Source organism: Lutjanus erythropterus, chromosome 22, assembly GCF_056507025.1.
Source record: "Lutjanus erythropterus isolate fLutEry1 chromosome 22, fLutEry1.hap2, whole genome shotgun sequence".
Taxonomy (NCBI): domain Eukaryota; kingdom Metazoa; phylum Chordata; class Actinopteri; order Lutjaniformes; family Lutjanidae; genus Lutjanus; species Lutjanus erythropterus.
Window position 1 is genome coordinate 16276866 of NC_139338.1, and position 19387 is coordinate 16296252.

Below are 19387 nucleotides of genomic sequence, written 5' to 3' on the forward strand. Positions count from 1 at the left end.
TGAAGGAATCTCAAACCGGCACATTTGAAAGATGTGTTTCTCAGGGGGGGTTTTTGTGCTAAAAGTGGCCAACGCCAAATGTGTGTGTGGTCATGGCTCTAGTTTTGTGCAAGTGCAGCCTGGGTAAATGAGGATTGACAGGCCCCTAATGCCCTCTGCAGCGAATAAATGGATAATCGAGAATCCTGTTGTGACGCCCCCCGTCCTGTGTCTGAGATGAGACACATAGCCATCTGAGCACTCCAATGACACAGCCAGAGATTGATTTTGTGTGTGTGTTTGTGTGCGCATGCGACAGAATGACAGAAAGATGAATTTATTCTCTGACTTTCATAGTATCAGTCACACTATTTACATATTCATTCCTCATATTATAATGCAGTGACAGTGATGTTATTCTGTTGCTGCCTCCGTGATGTCAGTTTTGCATTTGTGCTTTTTGCATTTATTGTGGATGGCTAAAGAGCAGGCAGGGATGTGCGTCATCAATCTAACTTTAAAACCCTTCACATTTTGTCGTCTCCACTCTCTTTTATACATCCAGGAATAAATTGATATGTTGAGAGGGACGAACTTGAATTGGTCTGCAACTAATGATTGTTTATTTCTGATTAATCTGTTGAGCATTTAAAGAGGCAGGTGTCAGTAGTCAACAATGCTGTTTGCACTTGTGGTGTTAATAGCCACATGATTAACGAACAAAATGAAACTGCAACTAAAAAATAAAAAACAACAACATGAAAATAATAAGTCAGCTAAGTCTAAAAAGGAAAAGCTAAGGTTGACTTGTAGTTTCTGTCTCTCTAGTATCTCTACAGATACTTTTTTGTGCTCTATAGTTAAATTAAGAGGATTTGTTGTAGGCACAACCAATGAATATTAGGTTAGAAAATACAACATTTGCTTGATTTGACCTGACATCTGGCATAAACCATCCCCACATCTAGTCTTCTATCCAAATGCAGATACAGAGGCAGATAATTTTGTTGGGTGAACAGATACAGATATGGATACAAATAATATTTTATCTGTGCACTTCTAGTATAAACAGTAGGATCACAGTTTTGTCAATAACAAGATACAGTGACTTCTACAGATCCAAGCTAGATCACTCAGTCTGGAAATCAGTTTTTATGCCTTCTCAGTACCCATGTGGACACCAAACTAGGATAAAATAAGAAAAGATTGTCCTTCAGAGCTGAAGAGAAAGTATCAAATGGGATAACGCTTGTTACATTCTGCTGTCATTGATTTGAAAAAGGTGCTTTATCTGTAATCCAGGGACTAATAAATGTTGTTTTTTGAATGCAATTAAATAGAATATGCTATACATTTAAACATCTAAATCTAAAAATGTCTCTGGTGCATCCGTCTTTTTATGCATTTGTCTACCTATAAATTGCAAGAAAGTGTAGAATAAAACAAAATTCCTCTACAGCATTGATCAGAGCCAAAGCAACAAAGCAGAAACAACAGATTTAACAGTTTGCAGTTGTTGGATAAAAACGACTGTTTGCAAAGAAAGAAAAATCAAGAAAAGGATGTTTATGTTCTGTGGCCCGTGATGGAGAATGATAGAGAAGTGTAATGAAATAAAAGACAGGCAGAGGAGATAGACTAGTGGGCAAGACACGTCCGTCCATCTGCAATGCACTTATCAGGTGGGGATTTTCTGGAAGTGTCAGTCGGTATAGGAAGCCTTCAAGGCTCTCGGGGAAAGGGGATGCTGCGGTAGTGACAGGGCTATCTGCCTCTGACAGCCCAAAGACCTAAAACCGGATGGCTGGGAGAGATAAGGCTCTGTCGGCACTGGACACACACAAACAGCTAGGACACACACACACACACACGCACGCTGGATGCTGGTGTGCTTGCCTGCACGCACACACACACAAACACACAAGCCAAACACTGGCATTCACTTTGCATTTACAAATTCCCCATTGCCTGACCACTCGCTCATTCATTCACTCATGTGCAGTGACACACACACACACACACACACACACACACACACGCTGGCTCCCTGTCTGCCAGCCAGCGAGGCTTCCCATTAGCTGTGGTGCAGTGTGCTGGGTGAGGAGCGCTGGGGCGAGAGACATCAATTTGCTTCCTCTAATGCGCTCGCTGCCCCCACAAGACATATTGATTATTTCTTCCCCGCAAAGCGACAAATAGCAATTTCGGGGGCATAATGGAGATAGATGGTTGGTTTATAAGAAGCCCCCAAAGAAAAGTTGTAAGGGGGTGGAGGGCTAGGGGGGGAGGAGGTGTATGGGGGGGGGGGGGAGGCAGGAAGGATGGGGATGCTCTTCCTTCTCCCACTCCCACTTCTCTGTCTCTATCTCTTTTAGAGTTTTAAAGGCAAAATATGCAGGATTTTCCCCCAAACAATGCACAGACTCGTACGAAAATAATTCCTCTCAATCATCACCCACGACCCGCCAGAAGAGTGTGGCAGCGGCTGCATCAGCAGAGACAGCACCCTCCGCCCGTACCCTCTTATTTTCTCATTATTTTGCTGTGCTCTGGATGCTTCAACAAAGAATGAGACTGAACTACAACCGCTCAACTACTGAACTAACCAGTCCCAAGCTACGAGCAGTTGTCCCCGTTCCTGCCCTATTTGTCTCAAAAATTAACCATAACAGTAATACAACAATACCAGAATTTGGAAAATATTCTGATCTGTTATGTAGACTATAATTCATGCTTTTAGTTATTAAAGAATGCCCAGTTTGTTTTTGATAATAAGTTACATGTATTATTGGTTTGTAGATGTCATTCAACCAGTTTATGGAGAGCACAGCCACCACTGCAGGAGAAATTTGTGTTAAACATTTAAAAATCTAAATCTAAAAATATTTGTTTGCAAGTTTCTACAGCTTAATGACAACCTTAGCTGCTGAAAAGGCATTTAAAATGACTGTAATACACCTGTCATCTGCGCCAGGAAACAGTGCTTCATATCATCCTTATATATAATAATATTAATAACAAATGATGTTACTCTAAACGTGTCTATTTTAATCCCTCTGACGTGACACGCCCACCCCCAACTCCCTGTTCCAAATTTCAGCTGTTTTTATCTTGTCACCTCTAATCTGGTTCATTTATAAACAGCAACTGATATTTCCTGCATAATCTACCTTTAAGTAAAGAAAGACAAACATTTGTTTCTTCATAGTCATTTTTGTCATTTCTTAAAGGAAAGCTATGCAAGATTTTTCCAAAACACAACTTGTAGTCTCTGGGTGCTGCACAAATAATCAAAATATTTCCTAAATCCCACTATAGCCAGGTGGAATATTCGAATTGCAGAAGCAGAAGGAAAAATGTGTGACTAAACAGCAGTATAATGAGGTACTGTAGGGCTGCAGAGATGCTCTGGCTGAAAAATCAGGAACTGAAAAAATGTTTTATAAATCGTTTTTGCATTGGAAATAGAAACTCTACAGTGAAGATATACAAGTATAGATGTATCATTCAGCTGAAGGGAATTATCTTGTTGTATTGAATCAGTGATTGATTGATTAAGGTAGATGAAGCCTTTTTTAAACTATGCTGAGGTAATCATGGAGCTGACTTTTCCAAATAAGTATGAGCAACTTTAGATAGAAGAAATGCATTAACTGCATTATTTGCGCTTTCTCGGATAAAATTTGGATGCATCTACCCAAAATATCTGTATTTGATGGCCTGAACTATCTTTCTGGTTCATCCAAAAAGAGCAACTCACAAATTCTACTTATTCAACCTTTAACTTTCTACCAACTTCACCTTTTTCAAATCGCTCCTAAGAATGCAGCTAAAACAAATTGAATAAAAAATGAAAGAACAAATAAAGAGAGCAGGGAAGGTTATTAAAATAATGAATGTATTGAGCGATGGGTGTATCTGAAAGAAGGTGAAGGTATGGCGGGGCTTTGGGGTGCACAGATGTTGAGGCGCGCCACCAATGCACATTCATTACGTGCCTCCTCCTAGGAGCGTCGCCTCCTCCCGTCTTAATGGTTGTACTGCGGAGAGCAGCTGCTGCCGCAGTGTTTGCTCTGCCTCACCCTCCGTCTGTTACATCCACTTCATATCCCCCTTGTTAGCATCAATGTGACTGATCCATGGGCTGCTCTTATGGTGGGATTATGAATATTTGATTCTCAGCGCGCTGCAGGTCGACTCCACAAAAGTTAATTTTGATTTGGAGTAAGTTTCTGTTGTAAGAACTGACAACTTTTATTTCATTTTTATTTTATTTGCACACATATAAGACTGTATGAAATCCAGATAATTAAAAATAATGTGTCAGGAGAGGTCTGGAAAACATGTGCTAACGTTTTTTTATTTTTTATTTTACCACATCTTTTATTCATCGATATGACTTCACAATATTTTCTTTGTTTCAACATACTTGACCCAAAAACACACAAAACACATAAATTACACTTAAATTTATCAAACCTATATGATCAAATCTCTACTTTTACTTGATCTATCAACATCAAACAAAGACTAGAATGGAGTTTCAAGTCGCTCACATGATTTGGTCATGCCGGCGCGATTGGAGAGTTTAGTCAATGGACCACCCCTCCCTTTAGGAGAAAAACCCCAAACAATAGAAAAAAATAGAACTAACAACAAGGAACATACAATGAGCATAAAAACTAACCAGTCAGTAAACAACAATGGCAATTTCCCTTTAAAAATGGCCATTTGGATTGTTATTGTCCTATTTTTACAGCTTTGTTGAACACTCAATTCTGATTGGTCAATTATAGTGTTCTACCTTCTGTTATTCATATTTATGGCCTGTAAATAATTTTTAAATCAATATATTGTGTCAAAGTATTGATTGTTAGTCAGTATCTCTCTAATAAGTGGGATAATGTGCGGTGAGACGTCATCATTGCATTCTTATTTCTGATGATTGCAGTGAGGAACAGACTATTGCTTTTCATGATCATAGGTTCTGGAGGAGCAATAAAATCTGTCTTAAGTATATAAATTCATTTTTAAATTATTATTTTGGGTCAAATTGTTTTTTTAAGCAAGTAGCTGTGTAATAAGTGGGATTATGTATAGTAAGCAGTTCATTGTTGTGAAATGAACCGTTTCAGGGTTTTGCACCACCTCGTCTGGTTTACTTTGCAGTAATGACTCGGCCATTGTATATTATTCTTTACATTAAACCCGACAGAGTGTTGCAAGACAGTGGCATGAACTGTACGTTATCTATCACTTCTCAGTAACACTACAAGGCATTTCCCACTTTCTCATTTGGTCAGATGAAGTCCTGAACTGAAGACTCAACACTGAGTCTTTACAAGAAGACATTATTCATTATTCAGACACAGATTTTGAAAAAGTGGACATCACGCAGTCTGTTTGCTTTGGAAAATGCGCTTCAAGACAAGAGACAAGACGAGACGAGATTCAAATAAATCATAAAATATATGCTGTTGAGCGCTGAGTGTGTGCATTTAATCCACATTTGATTTGTGCATCCATATCTGCCTACAGAAGCGTTCTCATCACTTTATTCTTTACAGACTTCCACTGTAAGCTCGAATGTTTCCTCTCCTGCAGACAGCCTCGGTGTTCACATTGTTATATAACACTCTGGCTGATTTGAGGTAGCTGATAGCTGCCAGCTGTAGAAGTCAGTGTTGCTGCAGACTCCAGGCGGTAAATGAGGTAATACATGTGTGCGGCTCATTACATGATGGACTGATGGGAAATGTTGCTCAATAAGTTCAGCTGCAGACAACTTTTCCTCTCCAACGATGATTTCTACTTGTGATAACACTTGTAAAATCCATGATGTAGTCCAGGCTGCAGGAAATCAACTTTTCAGATAGAAAACCTTGCTGATGCTGCCTGCAGTGGCTGGTACAGCAACACTTAGTTTCTGATAGTATCAACAGCACACAGAGACCCAGTGTGTGATAGCATGAGCTGTGTGCTGTGTGAACAGATGGTTTAAGTTCAGGCGTACACAGCCCCAGGGAGTAAGTAAGTAAATATTTGACTGTTGGTACTTGGGATGAAAATTTGTACTCGTTTAGACTCAGCTCTGGCAAATCTGTATGTGGATGTAATACTGTTTAACTAAGTGTTATATTATTTCTAATATAACCTTAATCAGCCAATCAGTCATTACCATATGGTTCACTGGGAGCCCCCCTTGCGTTTATGGGGCTTTCTGCTGAGTTTTAATCTCGTTTAGCAATTTTACTGTTTTGGTTCATCACTCATTCACAACTGTCTCCTAGAAATTACATTTATGTGCAAAGCTGGGGAGTATTCAGAATACAAGTACTTGAAATAGTATTTAAAATACAAAATATTCTTTTCCAGTTACATTTAACACATCAAACATCACATCTGACCCATAACCCATAAAGTCAACAGTGACTTGAGAAACATGGGCTGCAAACCAAATTCCATACTAACATGATATTCAGAAAAACAGAATGTGAGATTATTTAGTATTTCTGAAACCAGCACTAGACACTAGACAGGCATAAATATCCCACAATGCATTGCAGTAGTGACTGCAACACCAGCAACATAAACATACAAAGGCAGACAGCGACCAAGGCAGCTCTGTGTTTCATCAGTAACGCTTCAATTTAAATACAAGTAGGTTTTCACTTTGTTAGACGTAATATATTTGTAAATTAGTTCCTTGTTGCCATGGTTAACTATGGTATGCATCTCCAAACACTGAGGAGGCTCTCAGGAAGTGATGTGATACGAGCTGAAGAGTTTGTCTGAAGAGAAAATGTTGAACAACAGGACAAATTTTGGGTGTTTGTGATTTCAAAAGCAGCAATAATATTTTTTAATATTTTTTTTTAACTAAACCTAACCAAAATCACTGTGCTTTTGTTGCAGGAGCCTGGACACGAACCCTGACCTCCGGTGTCATAGTGCTGCACTTCGTACACCCGCCCTCCATCCCCGTGAGTCCTGCACATTATTTTAATCTATTCACTCAAAGAAAGGTTGTTTGTGAACATAATCTAGGCAGGAATTACATGGTCACCACAACGGAATCATGAAAAAAAGAAATAGTCATATACAAACATAATTTCTAGGGGACAGGATTGACTGCATACAACCAGCACAACACCGAACAAACAAAGTTAGCGAGTAGCTACAGAGCAGAGTGGAGCATTTAGCAGCAAAACAGTCCGATACCTCCTTTAAGAGTTGGTAGAGACCAAAAACGGAGCAAAAAGAGAATTGAATATGATTTGCTTTAGTTTCAGGGTGCTGATATTTTGCATGCTGGTTCACTGTCACACTGTCATGACTATCTGGGACACTTGAATACAATGGAGACATTGTTAATCTTATTAGTAACACACCTGTGTTTTTTCTACTATGACAATCTGCTGTAAAATAGGCCAACTGTGAATTAAATAGCAAAAGAAAGGAATTAAATGTCACAAGCCTCAACTTTTTACTACTAAATAGCTATTGTCAAGGCTTCCCCTCAAATTATTTCATGATTAATAAATTAATCGTTTATAAAATGCCAACAAATTCTGAAAAATGCTCATCACAATTAATCCAGAGACCAAAGTGATGTCTTCAGTTTGTTTGCTTTGCCCAACCAACAGTGTAAAACCCAGAGACTCTTCATATACTGTCGTGAATGACAGAAAAGAAGCAAATCCTCAAATTTAAGAAGCTATGACTGAAACCATTTATCAATTATCACAATAGTAAGCGACCAATTTTCTTTTGATCGATTAATCGGCTAATTGTTGCAGCTCTAGTGGAAATAGAAGAAGAAAAACCTCTTCGCCTCTCCACCACCACAAGTATATCTTCTCTCATTAGTTCATAATATAGATTCTAACCACATAATTATCACTGAGGAAAGGTCATTAATAACTGAAGACTGACATTTACTTTCAGGTTTTCAGATATTTGCTAACGTATCAAATTTTTCAATTGGGTGATCTATCCTTTCCCTGTTGTGTGTGTGTTGCAGCCTGAATGTGTGAAATATTGCAGGGGAGGTTCGAGGCTCTTTGATCTCAGATTTTTCTCAGAGAGCTGTCTTCCTCCTATTGCTCGAGCTTCACTTTATCACAGCTCCCTTGAATATTTCATGCATCCTGTCTTTTCTTTCACCCCCTCTTTCAAACCACTTTTATTGTTTAGGCACCAGAAAATCTTGCAAATCACAAATCAAGCCCTTGTTTAAAGCTTAATTATTAATTATTCAGTATTTTTGAGCACTCGGTTTGACTGGCAGAGAAAAGTGAAGTTGTTGCTTGCCTGCTGTAAATGATGTAGACATGAAGTGGGCGCTTTCATATTTTGTAATAGTTTATAGAGCATATATAATACTGCTGTCACATTGAAAACACCACATTTTGTGGTTTTAACACCTGAAATGTGAGTTTACATGCATTTTAATGTAAAAGCATTGCACTTGGGCCGTTGAAACATGTTGCAAAGTTGCTTAAAAATACAAAAAAATGACAAAAAAAACAAAAAGTGTAGTGATAAGGTTGCTCAGTTCAAATGTTTCTTCACCTCATGAATGCGAATAAAGGAAGCATGACAGGCCATTTTGTTGTTTCTTAGCGATAATGGATCACGCCTTTAATTGTATGCAACAAGCCTGCAGTGGGCCATTAACCACAATAAATTATTTCCAAAGCTAGTTGGAAGAACTGCGAAAACTTTGACCGTTCCAGCGGCTTTTATATCCCTCCGCTGGCAGCCATTATCAATTTGGTTTGGTAAATGAAAGTAATGTAGCCATTACAAAGTGTAACAGCAGCAGCTTGCATGTAAACCGACACCTTTAACGAAATGGAATTTTTAAACACCTTGGCCAATCCTCGGCGGACTAATAACGCCTCCTTCCCCAGAGATGCAGCAGACCTAAATTATAGGAAGCAGCGGAGACAGACAGAAGTGACACACAAGCGCATGCAAAATGAGCTTATTATCCCTGTTACTGTCAATGCAGCATGGCCAAGCTGTCAGTGATCACAACAGACATGTTATATACGACGGCGGTATTACAGGGGCCGCGTCTGATAAGAGGGATGATCCACAGCAGTGATTAAAACAGACAGGTGAGATGGAGAGAAAACAGGGGATGGATGGAAGAGAAAAGAGGGGTAGAGGATGCCAGGGGTTGGAGGACAGAGGGGTGATGTGAGGATAGTAGAAAGGCAGGACAAAGAAAAGGAAAGGTGGAAGAAAAAGAGGGAAATGAGTGGATGTATAAACAGCAAGACGAATGGAGGGATGGTGTGGCAATGGATGGAGGGATGGTGGGATGGAGGAGGGGGAGATGGAGTGATGGAGGGGTGAGGGCGCTGGCTATTATCCTGCATCGATTTACTCCAGTCAGGGATGGCTGGACGCGTAATGAAGTGTGGGATCTGGGGGTGTCCGCGTGCGCTTGTCTGCGCCTTATAGCTTTTTGGATGTATTGTGGGATGATGTGTCACCTGTGTGTGTGTGTGTGTGTGTGTGTGTGTGTGTGTGTATATCTGTGTGTGTGTGTGTGTGTGTGTGCTACATGCATATAGCAAGGTGTAATCTGGTGCACAAAACTAGGTCTTTGTCTCCAGGATGCTTTACTTGAATGTGACTAAAAGAAACATACAAGAAATATTAGTGAAAGAAAATCTGAAATTACAAAACCAACCTACAGCTGCATTACAGTATTTAAACCCACTATAACCTTATAATTATGTTCATATTCATAACAGTTTTGTAACCTGCTCGTGTATCTAAGCTTCAAAGAACATTTTAAAATCTGATGCACATTAAAAAGTAAACCCCCCCCAGATCGAACATTTAATCAGTATCAGGCAGCAAATCTTTTTTTTTTTTTTTTTTTGTCAGGTTCAACATTAAAAGGAATTTCTGAATATGTAATCAGTATCTATTTGCCCACAACTGAATTACATCAGATTGTAGCCATTTTGGCCAATTATAGTCAGAGAAAGAGTTGAATAAGATCACGGTTATGAGTTGGCAGCATTATAGTATAGTGTTACAGGTAGTAAATATTACTGCAACTGAAAATCAATTAACATGAAATGATTCAAGTCATTTTTTTAAGTTAAAATGCTAAAATAATTAACTGGCTACACCTTCTGTCCTGGTTTAAGATGTAAATATTTGCTATTTATCTTAATTTTCCACGGTGATAAACTGAATATCTTTGGGACAATGTCACGTTTGATTTTGGAAAACTGCGTTGGACATTTTTGCTATTTTCTAACATTTTTTAGATCAAATGATTAGTTGGTAATGAGGGAGTCACGACTTTGTTGATTCTCCCATATGTTTTTTTTGTTTTTTACTCCTCCCCCATCTATTTGCAGCATCCGGCATGTGTCCAAAGTAACCAGCACATCAGTGACGACAGCGTAGCCATTTGCAGCCGTTATATCACACTTGATACCATATATCTTTAATCGAATTGAATTGAATTGATCTGGAGAATTGTGACACCTTTAGACAACTATAATGAAAGAGTTTTTGTTTCTGTGGATTATTTAAGTTTAATAAACACCAAAATAAAAACCCAGCAGACATTTTAGATGAGACATGAGGTAGATCACAAAGAGGAGAGAAACCATTTAAATTATGCACAATAGAAGGCTAAACGTTTCCCATCTAACTACATAAAACTGTCTCTTGTTATTCTGTAAGTCCTCCTTTTATATTTCAGTACATCCTCTTCCTGTGCAAAGTGTCAGCCGTCCTCTTGTGGTGCACAAATCAAAACAAACGGTGTCCACTGTAGACACAGAATTAGAAGAAAAATACCACTTTTCCTCATGGGGTTTGGTATGTAACATGTAAAGGTTTAGAGGAAACAAGAACAAAGGAGAAATGAGCATTATTGCTGTGAAAAAGGGAACAAGTTGTCCCTCTGTCTCCCTCCTTACATCCCTGACGTTCCCTCTTCTCCTGCATCCCATTTTTTTTTCCTTGATTTCCCTCCCCCGGAGCCCCGCACTTCCTCTCCCAGTCTAATCCGCTCCTCAACATGCTCCCTCTTTGTTCTGCGACCCTGACAAGTCGTCTCGTTCCCCTGCTCCGAGGACAGCCCCGGTGTGCTCGGGATAATGGAATGAATGCTGGAATGATAAACCCCTGAGGATGCTGGGAGAAAACACAGGAGTGTGTCAAGCAGGGTGATAACACTCTATTCTCGTGTGCATCTGTCGGAGGAGCAGGGATTATGGTTTTACAGACAGGCTTTGCCGATTTGCAGCCCCCTTCTGCAGGCTGGGATGTTTACACTGGAAGGTATCAGGGGTGTCAAGGGGCACCGGAGGAATATTCTCACATCTGTCTCTGTCTTTGAGCATTGCCTCATATCTTAGTGGACAGGTAATTTAAAGTCACCCTATCAAAGTTCACTTAAATTGCTAAAGTAACGTCACTGGATTTAAGGCTGTAGTCATAATTTGTTTTGTCCATTGACTCAAAGATGGTGCGCAACTTTAGAAACACTATAATCTTCAAATCCAATACCTCTATTGGAATTTGCTTCAGTGCTGTTAGTGCTGTGACATTTAAAGGATAAGACTGGTGGAAATTCTATATTTTTCGTGGTGTCAACAAATCCCATGAAACAAAACGACCAACAATGCATTTATCCAACTAGTATTGTCCAATATAGCTTATTGTTCTGTGCCACAGAGATTCATGGTTGTCCAAAAACTATTGGAGCCACAGTGTTCTTGATTCACACTGTAAATACTCACTATAATGCCAAATATGTATCAATCCGCAGCTGAAAATAGTCCCCAAAAAGTCACTATTTACTCATGTTTGAGTATGGGAATATGTTTGTTATGGGAAATTATTTAGCCTTTAATTAAAGCTATCACGGGAATCTATGGCAGAATATGGCAGAAATTGGATATAAAAGTTATAAGTATGTCATCATTCGGATAATCATCTGAAAATAAGAATCATATTTTTGTTACCTACATAGGGTCTCTTCCACTGATTCCTACATGCTGCGATGCCAATATATATATAAAAAAAAGAATTAATGTCCTCTGAGAAGGCAATTTGTTGTACAGCACAGAGCATATGGACATGTTTAACATATAGACACATTAAAAACACATCAGACTGAAACAACAATATGACAAGATCATCTGTAGCAGCCATCATGAATATCATCACAGTCCAAACAGGCTTTACAGTGCATTTAAATTACTGTTTACTAACTAAAATACTGAGTATACTGCACATCCCCGATGTATTCATGTATTTCACATTCCCAGAGTCCATGCATTTCCCAAGACTGGCCTTGTCTACTGCGTCTCGTTGAAGTAACTGTGTTATTGCCACGGGAATATGGGAATGTTTCCTACAGCCCACTGGCAAGTTTTTTCGTCCCCTACACGGTTAGAAGGGAAGGTTGAGTTAAGTTATTTGCAAACTATCTGCAAGCTCACTGCTAGATGCCACTTAAAGGAAAGTATAAATTTGTGATTCATTCTCATAGAGATTTACATCTTCAGTAGAAACTAATGGGCTTTGGGCCTGAGTGCCACAGACACAGTAGGGAGTCTGAAAGTTTTCAAAGAGAGGGACTAATGAATTGCTGGTTTTGGACTTTTTATGGGGGTTTGTTGCTAATAATACAGTATATATAGAACATTACCAGCTGTATCATTTAAACATCTTTCACAGTATCAGCAGTCGGCTCACAAAAAAATCACAACGTTATTGCCTGACAAAAATGCTTACATTGGACCAGTCGGCAAAAATTTAGCAAAAATGTTTATTACATACACATTTAAATTTTTGCTGTCTCGAATATCTGCAACTACATTATGAGAAAGGTTAAGTAAGGGTCATTATAATGGCAAATAAACCATTACTAAAGTATGATTAGGGTTAGGAAACTTAAATACTTTTGCTGATGTTAAGGAAAGGTCATTAATAAAAAGGCTCATTCATCACCCAGATCTCCACACCCTAAACCTTCTGCCTTGGTGCAAATACTACTTTCTGCAATGGCACTGAGCAGGTAAAACCATGCTGCATTTAAATAGAAATGTTGTCTTTGTTTAGGAGTGAACACCTATAGTGGAGATGTAAGCAAACAGTATGCAATTTGTTTATTTTTATCAGCGGAGATCAACCTGCTTCAGTTGATGACAGACGGCCAGGAAAAAGTTGCAAATACAAGCCTGTCTGCTACTTCAGCACCACAGACAGCGCCATGGATTTATCAATGCACACTGCAGAGAGGCTGCAGATATTTCAGAGCCATGTTCGGAGCCACGGACCAGTACAGTATCAAGACATTTTCAGTATATTGTTAGATCCCTAGTAAATACAGTTGCAGTGCTGTTCAGTGTGAACTTTGTGTCTAAATGGGTACATTTTATACATAAGATTTTGAATGAAAGGCCTAATCAAGCCAATCTGGACCAGCCAAGCCTCCATTTCAATTAGAAACATGATTAAAATCTAACTGTAAATGTTAAAAGGTGACTGGACTTCACTGGAATTTGGAGTTGCAGCAGGAATTCACTCCTGGCTCAGATTAACATCCAGTCCAGTTAGGACTCTTCAGCCTCTCAGTTGTGGTTTCTCACTTTGAAATAGTTCAACATTTTCACATCTGAGATCTGTCCAGCTTCTCTGGCCTGTGGGCAGCTCCTCTGCCTCTGTCTTGATTACCCTGACAGTAATTGTTAGTGAAGAGTGGAGCAGTTTAAATACTCACTCTGTGTGCTGCGGATTGTGATTGGAATGAAGTGTGTTTGATATGTTAGACCTCAGCCACCGCAGAGAGAATATTGAAACTGTTCTCAGTAGCAGACGCTCCTGCCTGGTTATTATCAGACGTGAAATAGGATTCAGAGGATTCAGAGGATGTCCAGGCTTTGAGAGTTTGGCACAGCGAGACAGTGAGGCGAGGAATCAATAAAAACTGATTGGTAAGCCTGTTTCATCCCTGAAAAACAATTATCAGAGTTTGCGACTCTTGGTAAAGTTCAAGAGATGAAACTTAGCCATTTCCAGCAAACATTCTGTCTTGTGCTATTACACTGCAGTCCACCTACTCTTGACCCCAATCTCCCAAATATCCACACAGTCCCCTCCTCGATCTAACCTGCCGCCACATACCCCTTTGGCTCAGCCCATCTGACAATCGAACAATCTTTAAACTGACCTTGACCACAAAAAAAAAAAAAAAATCGAAGAAGCGGGGGGAGGGAGGCTCATAAGAAAACCTCCCACCCCTAAAAATAGAAAAGGTGGCAATTAAGTGCCAATCTAATCATCCCTCTGGTAAACGAGCCCTGAAGATTCCGCCCTCGTATCCCCAAGGCTTTTTTTTTTTCACACCACTTCCTCATCATCGCTGGCTATCGGCTTAATTACGCCCCCGCCATCCCCAGATAAGAGAGTGATAGCCTTATCACCACGGCTCATTTCCAAATCCATGAAATTAATAAAGTCTACCTCCCGTCTCAGTTCTGGGGCCAAACTTATATTAGCTGTCACGTACGAGAACTCAGTGAAGTAATACTTTGCCTGTTCTTACAGTTGGCAAAGAAAAGCTCCGGAAATCAGCCTCTAGGAGATTGAAGACAAGGAGGGGAAGGGTTTTTTTTTTTGTGTTTTAGGCAAATTATTTGGGCTGCGGTTCTTACCCTGATGAGGGTTATGTCTGTGTGTTAGTTTTATGATTCCTCTGGCGTCGTTTATCATTCGCACAGTGGCTGGATCGGTGCAGTTAACTACTTAATTTTTCTTAATCTCCACCTTGGGAGAACAGCTAAATTGCACAGTTTTGTTTCCAGCTGCAGTGGACTTGATGCACATTACTTTGCATGTGTGTGAAATATAAATTAGCAGGAATATGTTGGACCACACTGTAAAAATAAACCATTTGTTTTAACTTTTAAAAATGTATGTCTAGACTGCCTTAAAATTTTAAGTTTCTGATGATTCAAAACAAACTTTTTTTTTTCTTTTATTCAATTAGACTTGATACTAATTCAGTTGTGCTTCACTGTAAAAAAAAATCAAGGCAGCTGTCTTCAGGCTATAAAAAAGAAGGGTCTCAGGGGAGTTTTACCACTCAAATAATGCATGTTGAAAAAAAATCTAACATGCTGATCATCTTTCTGAAAATGAATACTAGAAATTTTAAGTTTAATTAACTTGAATTAATAAAAGTTAGTTCATGACAAAAGACAAGTTGATTCCACTAAATTCCTGTATGATTTTTACAGTGTAAGAGCTCTACCTGCAGGCAGTCCATAAAACTCCCAGCTTGTTACAAGTGATAGTTTCTTTATCTGTAGATCATCAATAAACCTCTAATCAAATAAAGTGGAGCCTGAGCTGCTTTCCAGCCGGATCCACCTCGAGTCTACGAGCTCTCCAGCTCTCCATGTTGGCTGCTGTAATCAGTGGGGAGACAGCTGGTTTCACCACGCTGTTCCACCTGCCCGCTCCCCTGAGTAAAGGGCTGTGCTTCACCGACCAAATCCACTCCAAGTCTCTCTCTGAGGCACACTCCAGCATGACTGGCAGGGGTCTCACACATAGATTTCAGGGAAAAAGGGAAGGTTGGGCGGACCCGTCACCACACCGACGCTGGCAGTGGAATGAGACGGGCTCCCACTAGGTTTGGGCCTGTCATTTATTTCTAAACGACGGCAGATGGTGGGCTTGGCGCTTGCACCATCCTCTCAATCTCCCAAGGTGCACTTCTGTGATGGATGTGGCGAATGGGAGCGCTGCAGAGAAGGCTGAGGCACATCTGCGCGGGCCGATAACGGGGGGCAAAGTATGTCTGGGCTTTCTAGCCGTCGACTCGCTTTCACATATTACTCATTCCCTCACAGACCTCTTGAGGACTCGCATCTTTCTGAGTTTATTTGCCTCTCACTTTCATAGCTTTGCTTTTTGCTGCTCTTATCAGCAGGACACCTTTCTGTTTACCGTGCAGGTGCACCTTTAAGTTTGACATTGCTACCTAGAAAAATCTATAGAAACCTTCCCTCCAGTATTATATGATATTTCCCATTTGAAAAATGATTGCTGGCACAATAGTTAATCATCACAGAGTTATAATAACTGTAGCTATCATGAGGGCTTTGGGCTACTTTAGGCTACTCTTTACTTATAGTAAAACTTTCTCACAAAGTTATCCAGAACTGGCCAATAACTTTTGACAAGGTGACAGTGTAGAATGTAATTTTATTTAATTGGGTTTCATTTCTTTGTTATCCTCATCAGTGCTTTTGTCTTATTGGATATCTGCTGGATCTATCAGAGACTGTGTGGGTCAGTAAAAAATATTGTCATTATACTGTTCTGTTAAGCTTTTGTCAAGGTTTTGATATTCAAGCTGCATGAAATATAATGGCTTTTTACAGAGGTGGAGAGTTAGTTTGTAAGTAATAGTTTTTAAACCAATTTTTACTTTGCCATCTTTGCATCTATACTAATAGGCTAATGTTTTTTGTGTTTGTTTTTAGCTGTTCAGTGTTAGCCTTTGTTTGCCTTTGCCAAATTTTTCTTTTTCAAAAACAATGGTAAACAGATTTCCCTGCACTTAAAATGCAGGGAGGAAACAGTATTTGGAAAGTCTTTTAACAACCTTCTAACAGCAGCAATAATTTTTATTTACAGCTTATTTCTTCATATGTTAGCTAGCTGTAATAATATTTTACTTAGCTTGTATTAAAGCCAAGTTTTACACAAGTAGGCCAGCTAATTTCAGGCAAATACAATGTAATTAAAGTAGGGTTGCAACTAGTGATTTCTCTCATTATCGATGAATCTGCAGTTTTATTTTGTAGTTGCTGTTACAACATTTCAGAAAACAGTGAAAATGAACATTAATTGTAAAAGTGACATCTCCAGATTGCTTGTTTTTGTCCAACCAAGGATCCAAACCCAAAATATTCACTATACAGTATTTTACCTTTAAAAAACATCTCTTGGTGTTCATACATTCACATGCTGTAGTGTTGCTCTAGTATGGGAAACATAAATTTGAATGATAAACATGATAAGTATTTGGTATCCTGATGGTATCCTCTCAGCTAAAATTTTACAAGACTAAGCCATAGCAAAATAATGGTACAGAAAATAACATGAAATAGAATATTTCTTCACTTTAAACTGACCAAAAACAACTAAAAAGCAGGCTACATGGGGGAAAAGGGACTCAGCTGCAGCAGAGAGAGTGAGACAACATGTAATCTGTACATCCACAGGCACATTTGTGCAGAATTTACACTGGTTGCCACAATGCCTGTTTACCACTTGAGATAAAAATGTTGGTCCCCTTTCCACCTCTTTCTTTCAGATCGTCTGATTCTAGCTTTTACTGGAGCAGTGTACAAACACACACCCACGTCCTACACACCATCTGACACCAAGGATCCAAAGACACATTAAAGTGAGCAATCACCGCCTAACAACACCCTTGCAAAGGTCACGTCAGCTTCATCACCCTAATCATCGAACACCATCACTTTCCATGATTTAGGGTTGCAGTAAAAGCATCATAACCCGCCCAACCACATCCCTGCCCATAAACGTATCCATGGCAACAGGGGACGTTGGGCTGCCCTCCGCCGATGCATCTTTGGGATTCTCTGCGCGTCGCTGCAGGGTGACAAGTCAGGCGTAAAGAGTCGATTTAGCTGCGGCATTGGGGAGGCTCGCACATTAGCAGAAAGGAAATAGGAGCCAGCAAATACTTAGTGGGTGATTGGCTCCGCAATAACAGAACACCCCCTTTGGCAGCTCGTCAAGCGGTGCTATACGGATGCCATTACAAACAGGGGGCCATTAGCAGGCACTGAGGCTTTGTGAGGCATGTCGCTGCTTCATGTCTTTAACCCCCAGGGCTGTTTTAAGATATGTATGATCAGCTGTATACTGCTCATCCTGTGTGTTCAGATAGATAGATAAACATGAGCTTTTCATTCAGACAGATACCAAAATCTTACAGTTGTCAAATCATGATCATGTCCTGTTGTGAAAATTTACTTTCACTGGGTGGAAATTTCATTGTTATTTTGTATTTAAATCTGAAAAAAGGAGCGACATCACAGTACAGTGCGAGTTATACCTTCCAGTTGTGAATATGCTGTCATCATACAAGGACTTGGCATTCTCATGCTATGGTTGTCTCTCACATTAAAACAATATATGACAGGGTGCTCTCATAGCTCAGTTGGTAGAGCATTGGTCCCATGTGCTGAGGCTGTTGGTCCTCTGCAGCAGTCGCTGGTTTGATTCGAAGATGTAGTTTGCTGAAGTCATGAAATATCATGGGAGTTGTTTTCTTCACTTTTAAACAGCCATCACTGATCAAGTTTGTGTTCAACTTGAAAGCCACATAATGTTACATGTGTCACATGACTTTGTCACATGACTTTTGGTTTTGCTTGAGTAACGTGACAGTGACTTTCATGCTGATTTGCTTCAGTGACGTCACTTGATGTACCAAACATAACATAGTAATGGTAACCCCAAACATGATTTGATCCTAAAGAAACATTTAATGTTAAAATTACAAGTAGGACCAACCGCTAACATTAGCTGCACAGAAATACAGTTAGCTAACCTGTACTACTACTACTACTACTACTACTACTACTACTAAAAAGTATTTCAGGACTCTATATGTTGATGGTGACCACTGTGTTGTGTGAGTAAAAACACAATAAAAACATATTTAAAGGCATATAATTACAGTTACTAATCTAAACATGTATTTTTGCGCAACAAGGGAAGAACTAGCTGGACAAACAATTGATAAATCCAAAAGTACATTACTTTTTTATAATAATATACTTTAATATTGTGATACTTGGATTAAGTTACCAACTGCATTTTTAACAGGTAATCAGTATTTGTATTGTAATACATTCTTAAAGTAAACCTCTTAACATAGATAGATAGATAGATAGATAGAGAGAGAGAGAGAGAGAGAGAGAGAGAGAGAGAGAGAGAGAGAGAGAGAGAGAGAGAGAGAGAAGAATAGACAGATATAGACAGATGTCATGGAGTGTTGGTATTTAAGAAACATGACTTTTTCATCCAACTGCAACAAATTCTAGCACTTAAAGAAAGATTTTCATGAAACAGGGGTAAAACATCTAGTACAGATGCCTCCAAAGGCCTAGTTACATCAATCCCCTTTGCAAAAAAGAAGCAATTTGGGTCAAAACATGGCACACTGTGTATACACGACGCCTCAGAGGATCAGACCCAGATCTGATGCAGAAACAAAACCTCTCTGTTTGCCTTTATGAACGAAGAATTTCAGCCTGCTCTTTCAATTTCACATACAGAGGTCATGTTGTTCATATTATGGTTT

General features: G+C 39.4%; 1 long non-coding RNA gene across 1 annotated transcript in view; it reads left to right on the forward strand.

The window, feature by feature from the left end:
* Positions 1-19387, forward strand: part of LOC146306784 (uncharacterized) — a 65989-nt gene that overhangs the window by 34089 nt on the left and 12513 nt on the right. Inside the window, exon 3 of the long non-coding RNA XR_014769003.1 lies at positions 6895-6962. This is a non-coding gene — a long non-coding RNA (uncharacterized LOC146306784). The remainder of the gene's footprint in view (positions 1-6894; positions 6963-19387) is intronic.